This window comes from Myxocyprinus asiaticus, chromosome 36 (assembly GCF_019703515.2).
Source record: "Myxocyprinus asiaticus isolate MX2 ecotype Aquarium Trade chromosome 36, UBuf_Myxa_2, whole genome shotgun sequence".
Taxonomy (NCBI): Eukaryota; Metazoa; Chordata; class Actinopteri; order Cypriniformes; family Catostomidae; genus Myxocyprinus; species Myxocyprinus asiaticus.
Genome location: NC_059379.1, coordinates 30,012,212 through 30,022,760, shown reverse-complemented (window position 1 = coordinate 30,022,760; position 10,549 = coordinate 30,012,212). Strand labels below are relative to the sequence as shown.

General features: G+C 34.9%; 1 long non-coding RNA gene across 1 annotated transcript; it reads right to left on the bottom strand.

The window, feature by feature from the left end:
- Window positions 1–880: 880 nt before the first annotated feature.
- On the bottom strand, window positions 881–5,555 carry LOC127427435 (uncharacterized). Its single transcript, XR_007894942.1, has 5 exons — window positions 5,425–5,555; window positions 5,120–5,190; window positions 3,629–4,464; window positions 1,760–1,825; window positions 881–1,576 (listed from the first exon to the last, which is right to left on the bottom strand). It is a non-coding gene; the product is annotated as an uncharacterized LOC127427435 (long non-coding RNA).
- Window positions 5,556–10,549: the final 4,994 nt, after the last annotated feature.

Sequence of the window (10,549 nt, the reverse complement as noted above, 5' to 3'; positions counted from 1 at the left end):
AATAATGGCTGTAATTACTCCCAGTTCATTCCAGTTCAGTCAAGTTAAAGGAACAGCTCACCCCCAAAAAAGAAAAATCTTTTAAAATTTACTCACCCTCATGCCATCCCACCCAGATGTGTATAACTTTCTTTTTTTCTGCTGAACACAAACAACGATTTTTGAAGATTTTTGAAGAATATTTCAGCTCTGTAGGTCCATACAATGCAAGTGAATGGTGACCAAAATTTTGAAGCTCCAAAAGCACATAAAGGCAGCATAAATGTAATCAAAAAGACTGTGGGTAAGAAACAGATCATTATATAAGTCCATTTTTACTATCAATCTCCACTTTCACATTCTTCTTCTGTTTTTGTTGATTCACATTCTTCGTGCATATCGCCATCTACTGGGCATGAAGAATGTATAGTAAAAATGGACTTAAATATTGATCTGTTTCTAACCCACACTTATCAAATCGCTTCTGAAGACATGGATTTAACCATTGGAGTCGTATGGATTACTTTTATGCTGCCTTTATGTGCTTTTTGGACCTCAACATTTTGTTCCCCCATTCACTTGCATTGTATGGACCAACAGAGCTGAGATATTCTTCTAAAAATCTTTGTGTGTGTTCAGCTGAAGAAAGTCATGCACATCTGGGATGGCATGAGGGTAATTGATGAGAGAATTTTCATTTTTGGGTGAACTATCCCTTTAATTGCAAAATGGGATGCAGTATTCTGTTCAATATTCTTTTTTTTTTTTTTAGCCTTTTCTCTTTTTTTACTGTACATTTTGGTTAATATAGTGGGTCATCGAGGTATTCCATGAATACAGTGCATAAATTTGCACACTGTGCAGAGTATATACAGTGGTAAATCAGTATGCCATTTAATTCCACAGCAATTATATACAGACTGCACAGAGCTTCTTCAAAACCACACATTTTATTTAAGGCAAACAGCAAACATATCACAAATGTGGAAAAATTCCAAAAGTAGAAAAAAATGTAAACATTTTACAATATATAATCTGCAAGTGCCACAACATAAGAGTTTTGATGGACGGTATGGCACAATCATGATTTTTCACAAGACAGATATGTGAAAGAGCTCCAATATTAATAGAAACAGTAAAATATCCCAATTAAGAAGTAAAAAAAAATAAAAAAAATAAAAAATAGTTTTGATACCTGATTATTCGATAATGCAAACTCACTTATTTTCAAACCAAAATACGTATATAAATTTAAAGACACAGGAATGCATATCAATATCTATTTGTTGAAGCATTTTGGGGGGTTCTTTGTTTTCCAGTCCATAAAAACTGTCCACTTAAGCATCTCTATTTCACACAAAAACATTTGAATAAAAACTTGAAGTAGATTTACTGTGCATAGCATATAAGTGCCCTGATGGAACTGATGGAAAGGCTATGACAAACTTGTTCACTTATTTGGGCTGAAGTTTGCAAGAGGGGAGCCCTGGACGTAAGTGAGTATGGCATTCTGGAGGAAGCTGGCTCTCTGGGCCTCATCCTCGCGCATGCTCGCTCTCTTTGTCCAGAAGGGCCTCTCTGTGGGTGGCACTGAGAACTGATCCAAAACACAAACACACATACACTGAGTCAACTGAGCCTGCAACACATGCATCAGGTTACATCACAAACAGGCATGAAAGGAACAACAACAAAAACGTTTTGCATCTAGTCTTCACTATGTAAAATGAGCAAGTTGTATAATTACTGATAGTGCAAGAAGTTAGCACAAATAATTTACCATTCATTTCTCTTTCCAGAGAGAAGTCACGTCTGCTACTTTCTCCTGCTCTTTCCCTGCAAGTTCCTGTGTTTCAGACACATGGCAAGAGGTCAGGAGATTCACAGACTAATATCAGTTAAAGCAGGCTGAAATTTTCAATGATTATTCATAAAATATTACTCAATAAGAAAAAAACTGTTTGAAACCTTTATTTAAATATAAGTACCTTTTTTAAATATAAGTACAAGATGATATAGCTAAAAAAAATTCAGCATTTTGACGCTATTTGATATTTATCTCGATATTAATGTATTTGCTCTGAAATGGCTAAAAAGGGAACCATCACTTCAACCAAAAAGCCATTTTGGCCAAGTATACTCAAAATGTTTAATTCAATAAGTAAAATACAGTAAAAATCTAGTTAAATCAAGGTTTCAATCAAAGTTTTTCACTAAATGAACACAAGGAAGGTAAAATATTATTATATAGTTATAAATAGCTAAATAATTTCCATAATGTTAATGGTAAAAGACTGTAAAAATGCTACAGTAAAAAAAGGTTATTTTGTTAACGAGTCGTTACCATAAAATATACATAATTTCTTTATATATATATATTTAAAAAGACAATACACATTTATTTACTTTGGGGTGTTCTGTGTTATATTTGATGCAGTTTAGTTAATGTTTATTGCATAATTTTAATTTCACATGTGTTACCCTGATGGTGTTTAGTGTTTGTGTGAGTGACACTGAGCACTGACTCTACATGTTTATTGGTCAATGCACCTGGAAAAGCCACTATTGATGAACTTCTGTAATTAATACAGTGATTAACAATACATTATAAAGTGAAAAGCAGATTTTTACAGTTTCGGAAGGTTAATATATTAAGTTTAATATATTTAATAATTTAATAACATAAACGACGGTACTGCACCATAAAATATACCATAAAAACAACAATTTTAAACTATAAAATGTATAGGTTGTTCTGTAAAGTTGTTTATATTTTTACTGTATTTGTTTTACATAAACAACCACAGCTGCCAGTTTTTTTAGTGTTTTTTTTTTTTTTTAAACAACAGGATTTTTTTTTTACAGTGTACATATTAGTTGTACTAAAACATTTTAATTAGGGCTGTCGATTTAACACATTATTTCAGTGCAATTACTTATATTAAATTATTTACGCAATTAATAATGTCCCTGGACTGTAATAAAGAATTTTCCTACCACTGGAGCAATACAAGCTTAAAATACCACCTGTTCTCAGCAGAGGGTAGTAAGCAAAACTCCAGCTGTACATACAGAACAAACCACACACAGGCTTGCTTGACACTAGCAACTAGCGACACAGCACAAGATAAGAGAATTCTTGTGTTCAAACACAGCTAGACAGAGATGTGTTTTTCTAAGTTTAAAACTGCATTTAGCTTGACACAGCAACTTAAAAACGCTGTGTTTATGACACGAGGCAACTAAAGTGAGATGCCCAAACATCGTCTGTCTGATACATGAGAAAAGCCCTTATAATAAATCTATCTTTGACAGATTGATGAATTCTCATCACTTGTCTGCCACAATAATGCATTTTAATTATCTGACTGATGAAATTTATAATATCTATTATATTTATAATTATTTAAATATGACTATTTATAATTATTTAATCATAATATTTTGAACTACTGTTTTTGAGTGGCTTTCTCAGCAAATATTTATACATTCGATTAATTTATCAACATCATTATTTAATCTGCATATCATTTAATACATTTGGTTTAAAAATTTTAAAGTTTAAATTACCAGTAAAATCATCACAAATACTGTATTTATTCAGAATATTCGGTATACAGTGAGTGCATCTCTCGGTTTGAGCCAGTACCTGCTGTGACTCCTCTATCCTGCGGTGGAGCGTGTCCAACTAAATTTTTTGCTGCCCTTCTCTGGCCAGGAGCTCAGTGATGGTCTGTTTCTGTTCTGTGATCTGTTTCTCACCCACACCTATCATATCACTTCTGAAGATATGGATTTAACCACTGGAGTCGTATGGATTACATTTATGCTGCCTTTATGTGCTTTTTGGAGCTTCAAAGTTCTGGTCACCATTCACTTGCATTGTAAGGACCTACAGAGCTGAGATGTTCTTCTAAAAATCTTTGTTTGTGTTCAGCTGATGAAAGAAAATCAAACACACCTGGGATGGCATGAGGGTGAGTAAATGACGAGAGAATTTTTGGGTGAACTATCCCTTTAGCTCAAAGATATGGACAAGTAACAGTGATAGACCAACGTGTAAGACTGAAAAAGTGAATAATGACAAAAGACTGCTATATACATTTAAAACATTTAGCAATTACAACAGCACAGTGTAAACACTGAGGTTCTAAGGACACCAACTGGTGTTTTGCAAACATTTACATGACATCAGCTTCAAATAACTGGGACAGCAGTTCTTTGCACAACATCGCAACTCTTGTCCACATACAACAGTGAGGGTGGAATTTCTTTCCTAGCCCTGAACAGTTGTTGCAAAACTCATCCAGCTCTTGAAGACTTGTGTTCCTCTTTAGAGCAACACAGAGCTCTGCTGCCCCCTGGTGGTTAATTTGGTTATTGCGGAGGTCAAGCTGGGCGAGACAGATGTTGGAGGCCAGACCTTCACAAAATATGGCAAATCTTTCCTCCCACATTCCCAGAGCATTCCATTCCAGCACAAGCCTCCAAATAAAACAGAATTTTTAAGTCTTAATAGTTTCCAATAGCCCTTAATCTTAAAAAATGGGCAATTAAATTGGTGGTGGCAAATGTACAATATAAACCATTTCAGACTAATATAAATCATTAGTATTCAGAAGACATTTTTATATGATGTGGTTATTGAGATTACTAGTCAGATTAAAATCAAAATGAAATCAAATGCTAGACAATATTTACTTTTTTAATGCACATTCCTGGTCTTATTTTGCACGACTCATGGGTGCACCTTATTCCAAATAAAAAAAATGTGTCACCTTAATCTTTTATCATAATGTATTAACTTGCTCCTTCTCTGAAATGCCCCCCTAACGACAAATGCCCCTTACAGTTTCAACCCTTCCCCTCCAACCAACTGGCTCCATTTTAATATGTAATGTCCACTGTCATGATTCCCTCTCTAGATTGTTTTTCATTGAATAGTTTGTTTTACTCAGAAATACAATGGGTTGCAAACGCATTTCATGTTGATTTATTAATTAGGTGATATTCAGATGGCAAAGAAACATACAAATAGGGTGATGCAATTATTAAGACAGTTATTCATTTATTAAGACAGTGACAATGTTTACAACAAATTAAACAATTATAGATAGGAACGTAATGCTAAATCACTCACCTGCGCAGCACTTTGTTCCTCACTATTATCTGCCCCAAAGCCTCAGTTCCTGTCCCTCTCTTGTTATTTCCCTTAAGAGAAATGATATTTAAAAATAAAACAATAAAATAAAAAACTCAGTAAGAACTACTGAGAATATATTTTAAACCAAGAGACAGACCTGTATTACATAATAGAGTATATTTTAATATATATTTTATTCTATAATGTTATATATCATCTAACAGATAACAGATAAAAAAAATCTATTTTAAATAGATTATACTGTTAATTAAAATATTAACATACGTAATGATAATCTTTACCTTCAGGTCCAACACTTTCACTGTGGTGTTAGAGCAAAGCCCATTTAGGAGCTGGTTGACACCTGTAAGCAGTATAGACATTAAAGTAATAGTTCACACAAAAATGAAAATTCTCTCATCATTTACTCACCCTCATACCTTTTCAGATGTGTTTGACTTTCTTTCTTCTGCAGAACACAAACTAAGATTTTTAGAAGAATATCTCAGCTCTGTAGGTCCATACAATGCTAATGAATGTCAACCAGAACTTTAATGGTCCAAAAAGCGCATAAATGCAGCATAAAAGTAATCCATATAACTCCAGTGTTTTAATCCATATCTTCAGAAGCGATATAATATGTGAGGGTGAGAAACAGATCAATATTTTTTTTACTATAAACCTCTAGATTTGACCAGCCCTGACCAACAGGTAGCTGAATGGGAAAATGAAAGTCACTTCCACACCATAATGTGGAAGTGAAAGTGTAGATTTACAGTTAAAATTGACTTAAACATTGATGTTTCTCACCCACACTTATCATATCACTTCAGAAGACATGGATTTAACCAGTGGAGTCGTATAGATTACCTTTATGCTGCCTTTATGTGCTTTTTAGACCTTCAAAGGTCTGATCACCATTTACTTGCATTGTATGGACCTACAGAGCTGAAATATTCTTCTAAAAATCTTCATTTGTGTTCAGCAGAAGAAAGAAAGTCATACACATCTGGGATGGCATGAGGGTAAGAAAATGATGAGAGAATTTTAATTTTTGGGTGAACTATCCCTTTAAGACACGACAACATGTAAGTCACCCAAACAGATATTTGATATGCCATTTCTTTAGATATGATGAGCGCTATTTAAAGAGATATACATTAGAACATATCTTAAGCAGTCCACATATTTTAAGCAAAAGGAATTTAGTAATCCAAAAAAATAAAAAATAAAAATAAATAAATAATAATAAAAAAGAAAAATGAATGGCTCATTCAAAGATTATTGTAATAAATATGCCCTCATCTACAAACATCCACATGTGTTTTCAGGAAGGTGAATCTCATGAAACTGATCAAGAAATTTTCTGGGTAATTTTTTAGCCCCAAAACCAAAAGATCAAAAGAAAGAAATTATATTTTGCACAATGAAAATTAAGCATATTTTAGGACAATAAAGTTGTTGTTTTTTTTTTTTGATTTTTTGCATTGTGACATTTTTCATGGCAATTAAAAAATTCTCCCCCAACTTCTCATTGTCATAATGTGGAAAAACAAAACAAAAAAGTAATATATTATTTGAATTATATAGTATTTATACACATTGGTAGTATTTGTTGTTCTACCTTTGATTTATGCTCATTTAAATATTTTTTATTTTTTTATTGACACACCTTTGAAATAATGGGAATCATAAAAAAAGTCAAATGTCCGGACACATTATGGTAATGAGAATTTGGTGGGGAAATATTCTTATTATCTTGATGCATGTCAAAATGAAAAAACAAATCTTAATGCCTTAGTGAATTATGGATGATTAATTTGAAACTTGGGCATTCCTGTCTCACTATTGAAGCACTGGAAACCACACAAAAGTAAACACACTAAAGGTACAATTGAGATGGAAAATATTTTAAAAGAATTGTTAATTATTTTTATAATTAATATTTTGTTTAAATATTTTTTTTATAAAAACTTTGTTTAAAGAGACTAAAAACCACATCACTTCTAGGGTCTACTATAGTGTATCTATTACTGTTTTAGGTATGGAAGTAATGAAGCGACGAAAGGAACCATGGAAAGTCTATAAGGAGGAAATTCCCAGCACTACTAAGTAGTAAGTGCAATATACAGCATTCCTCTTATTTATATCATATTAGTTTTACATTTTGCACAACATTATAACCTACAGTGGAGGCAGTTTGTTAATTTTTAAGGCATTTATGATCCAGCTCTTACACTTTTCCAATACATAAGGTTTCACTTGAAATTCAAATGCATCCATCTAAATAATTTTTGTATACAAAATGTAATGGGCTCTATTTTCGTGGCCGCGCTAAGCGAAGTACTATGCGCAATCACTGTGTGCTACGTCAATTTTCGTGCCAGCACAAAGTGCAAGTGGCCGTGGGTGGGAGTGTTTGTGCTATCTGTGAGTGTATGCATGCAAACTTTGGGTGTATTGTAGGTTAATGAAGTGGTGCGAAGCACAATTTCCTATTTTCTTGATATTCGTTGAGCTAAGACGTTTGAGAAGCGGGTCTTTTTTCAGCGCAAAGTCTAAACTCAGTTCCCGCATTTGCAGTTTGCCGATTCCACCAGCATGTGGTAATAAAGGTCATATCCAAACTGTGGAACATCAAATTATGTCCCTGACAATTACCACTGTAGCTGTTTTATGAACCAAAAATTTATGAGATTTGTGTTCAACTTCAACCAATCCCTCCAGCCTAACCTGGAAGGCCAATACAATTTCTGTTAATATTAACAATGACTTGTGTGTCACTTAATCAACATGATTAATAATACTTACATTCTCTATAATTTAACGGAGTGTACATCTAAATCCTGACAAGAACCAAATTTTCCATGAGTATAAAAGGAGCGAGTCACTAGAAATATGCCCGAGAGTCAACAAGGATGCAGTTAATGCACAAAAGAACGTAAGTCCGTATTTCCATTTTTCTAATTCATTGCATACAGTCCAAAAAATGGTCTAAAAGCAAATTGTCTAAGGTTTTACTTGCTCCAAAAACCTGAAAAATAGTGCAAAATGTTATATTACATATTTGTTTACTGAAGAGAGTTAGACAAAGCAAGCACATAAATGTAGTGTTTTCATTATAATAAAGGTGCTTGTGAGTATTTGCTCATTACGCTGATCTTACTGAGGTTATGTGCATGAACAGGCATGATATTAAGTGCTGCCATGTGTAATTCCCATCTGTGCCTGCTGTGATTAGGGGTGGTGTTTAAATAATAGCTTTTCCAGATCATTTCAGTTTGTTGCACATTCACTAATGGCAACAAGCACATGCTTTCACGATAAATTACAGAAGCAAAGAATCCTATTGATTGTGCTGCATATGAAGTGGATGACATTCTGTGCTCCCACTGTGATCAGTGCATAGGCAATTAATGCAACTTTTTTGTGATTAGAATCAGTGCTCCAATTGATTCCAGTCTTATGGGGGGTCCCCACCCCTTTATAAAATAATTCCACTTGGGATTTACTGCTCCGACAAGTTTTATCACCAGTTCCAATTCAAACCAATGTCCCACGTTAACATGGGACACCAGATGTTACCCTGTGAAACTGTTAAAATTGCTCTTAAGCTGTGTAGAATTCATTAGAACAGACATCAACGAAACACAGCAGGTTAATAATGATACCAGCATTGTTTTTATAATGTGAAAAATTTCTTTTCTTTGCTCCTTGGCAATTCACATTGAATGAATCTGCTGAAAAGGCAAGTGAAATTATTCACATACCCAGTTAGCACAATCCACACCGGTGGAATTCATTGGCTAGGCATCAACCAATAAAATGACTTCATTGACCCCTCCCCCGCCGAACACTGGTCTTACTCTCTCTCATCAGGAATTTACAAGTGCACAAGTGAGTTCTGCTACAGTTTTTTCAGAAAAGTTGTTGAAAAAGTCAAGGCGTAACTTGTAATACAAGTTTGTATCTGTAGTTGTATTTATGTGAATGTCATTTTAGACATTTGTGGCTAATTGTCTGCAATTGTGAATTCAAAACACAAGCTTTGATTTGATTGTCTGTGAGTGCAGATTGCAACATTTAACTTCAAATTTTTATTTGACAAGTTTTCACATCGGTGCTGTGAGGGTAAATTTCAACTTATGAGTAAACATGTTTATTGTACAAGTTCTCAAATCCAAATGTGCAAGCTCTTAAGTTTTGCTACTAATTTACCTTCATACACACTCTATTATCTGCAATCTGTGAGGCATGGAAGGTTTTCATTCAACCTTACGACCCAATAAAAAATTATTATACCTCGCCAGTAGGGTCGACTACTGCAATGGACTCCTAACCGGCCTTCCCAAAAAGATCATTAGACATCTGCAGCTCATTCAGAATGCCACTTCCAGGATTCTCACCCGAACCAAAAAATATGAGCATATTACTCCAGTCCTCAGGACTTTACACTGGCTTCCAGTTACATTTAGAATTGATTTTAAAGTACTATTACTTGTTTATAAATCGCTCAATAGCCTAGGACCTAAACACATTTTAGGTTTGCTTGTTGAATATAAACCTAACAGACCTCTCAGATCATTAGGATCAAGTCAGTTAGACATACAGAGGGTTCACTCAAAACAAGGTGAGACAGCGTTTAGCTATTATGCCACCCACAGCTGGAACCAGCTTCCAGAAGAGGTCAGATGTGCCCCAGCTGTAGCCACATTTAAATCCAGACTGAAAACACATCTGTTTAACTGTGCATTTACTGACTGAGCACTGTGCTGCACTTATTGATTTCACTGAATCATTTTGCTTTTATCCTCTGTTTAATCAGGGAAGGTTAACAACAATTAAAGTGTGTATCAACGTGGGCCTGGGTTGCTCATCGAGTAAAGATGCTGACTACCACCCCTGGAGTTCGCAAGTTCGAATCCAGGGTGTGCTGAGTGACTCCAGCCAGGTCTCCTAAGCAACCAAATTGGCCAAGTTGCTAGGGAGGGTAGGGTCACATGGGGTAACCTCCTCGTGTCGCTATAATGTGGTTCGCACGTGGTGAGTTGTGTGTGGATGCCGCGGTGGATGGCGTGAAGCCTCCACACGCGCTACGTCTCTGCGGTAACACGCTCAACAAGCCCTATGATAAGATGCACGGATTGACGGTCTCAGACGCGGAGGCAACTGTGATTCGTAAGGCTGAGAATTGATTCCAGAAAGAACTGATTCCTTGATTCTGAGGCACTGGGAATCGAGAATCGACTCAAAATGATTCCTTCCGGGGAAACCGGTTGATATTTTCGGACTGTGTTTATTTCCTCGACCACTGAACTACTCTACACTTTAGCGGCCATTTACACAACAACATTTTCAACTAAAAACGGGTTTCAAAGTGTAAGTTTTTGAAAACTATGCCGTTATCGTCTCCGTGTAAACATACAA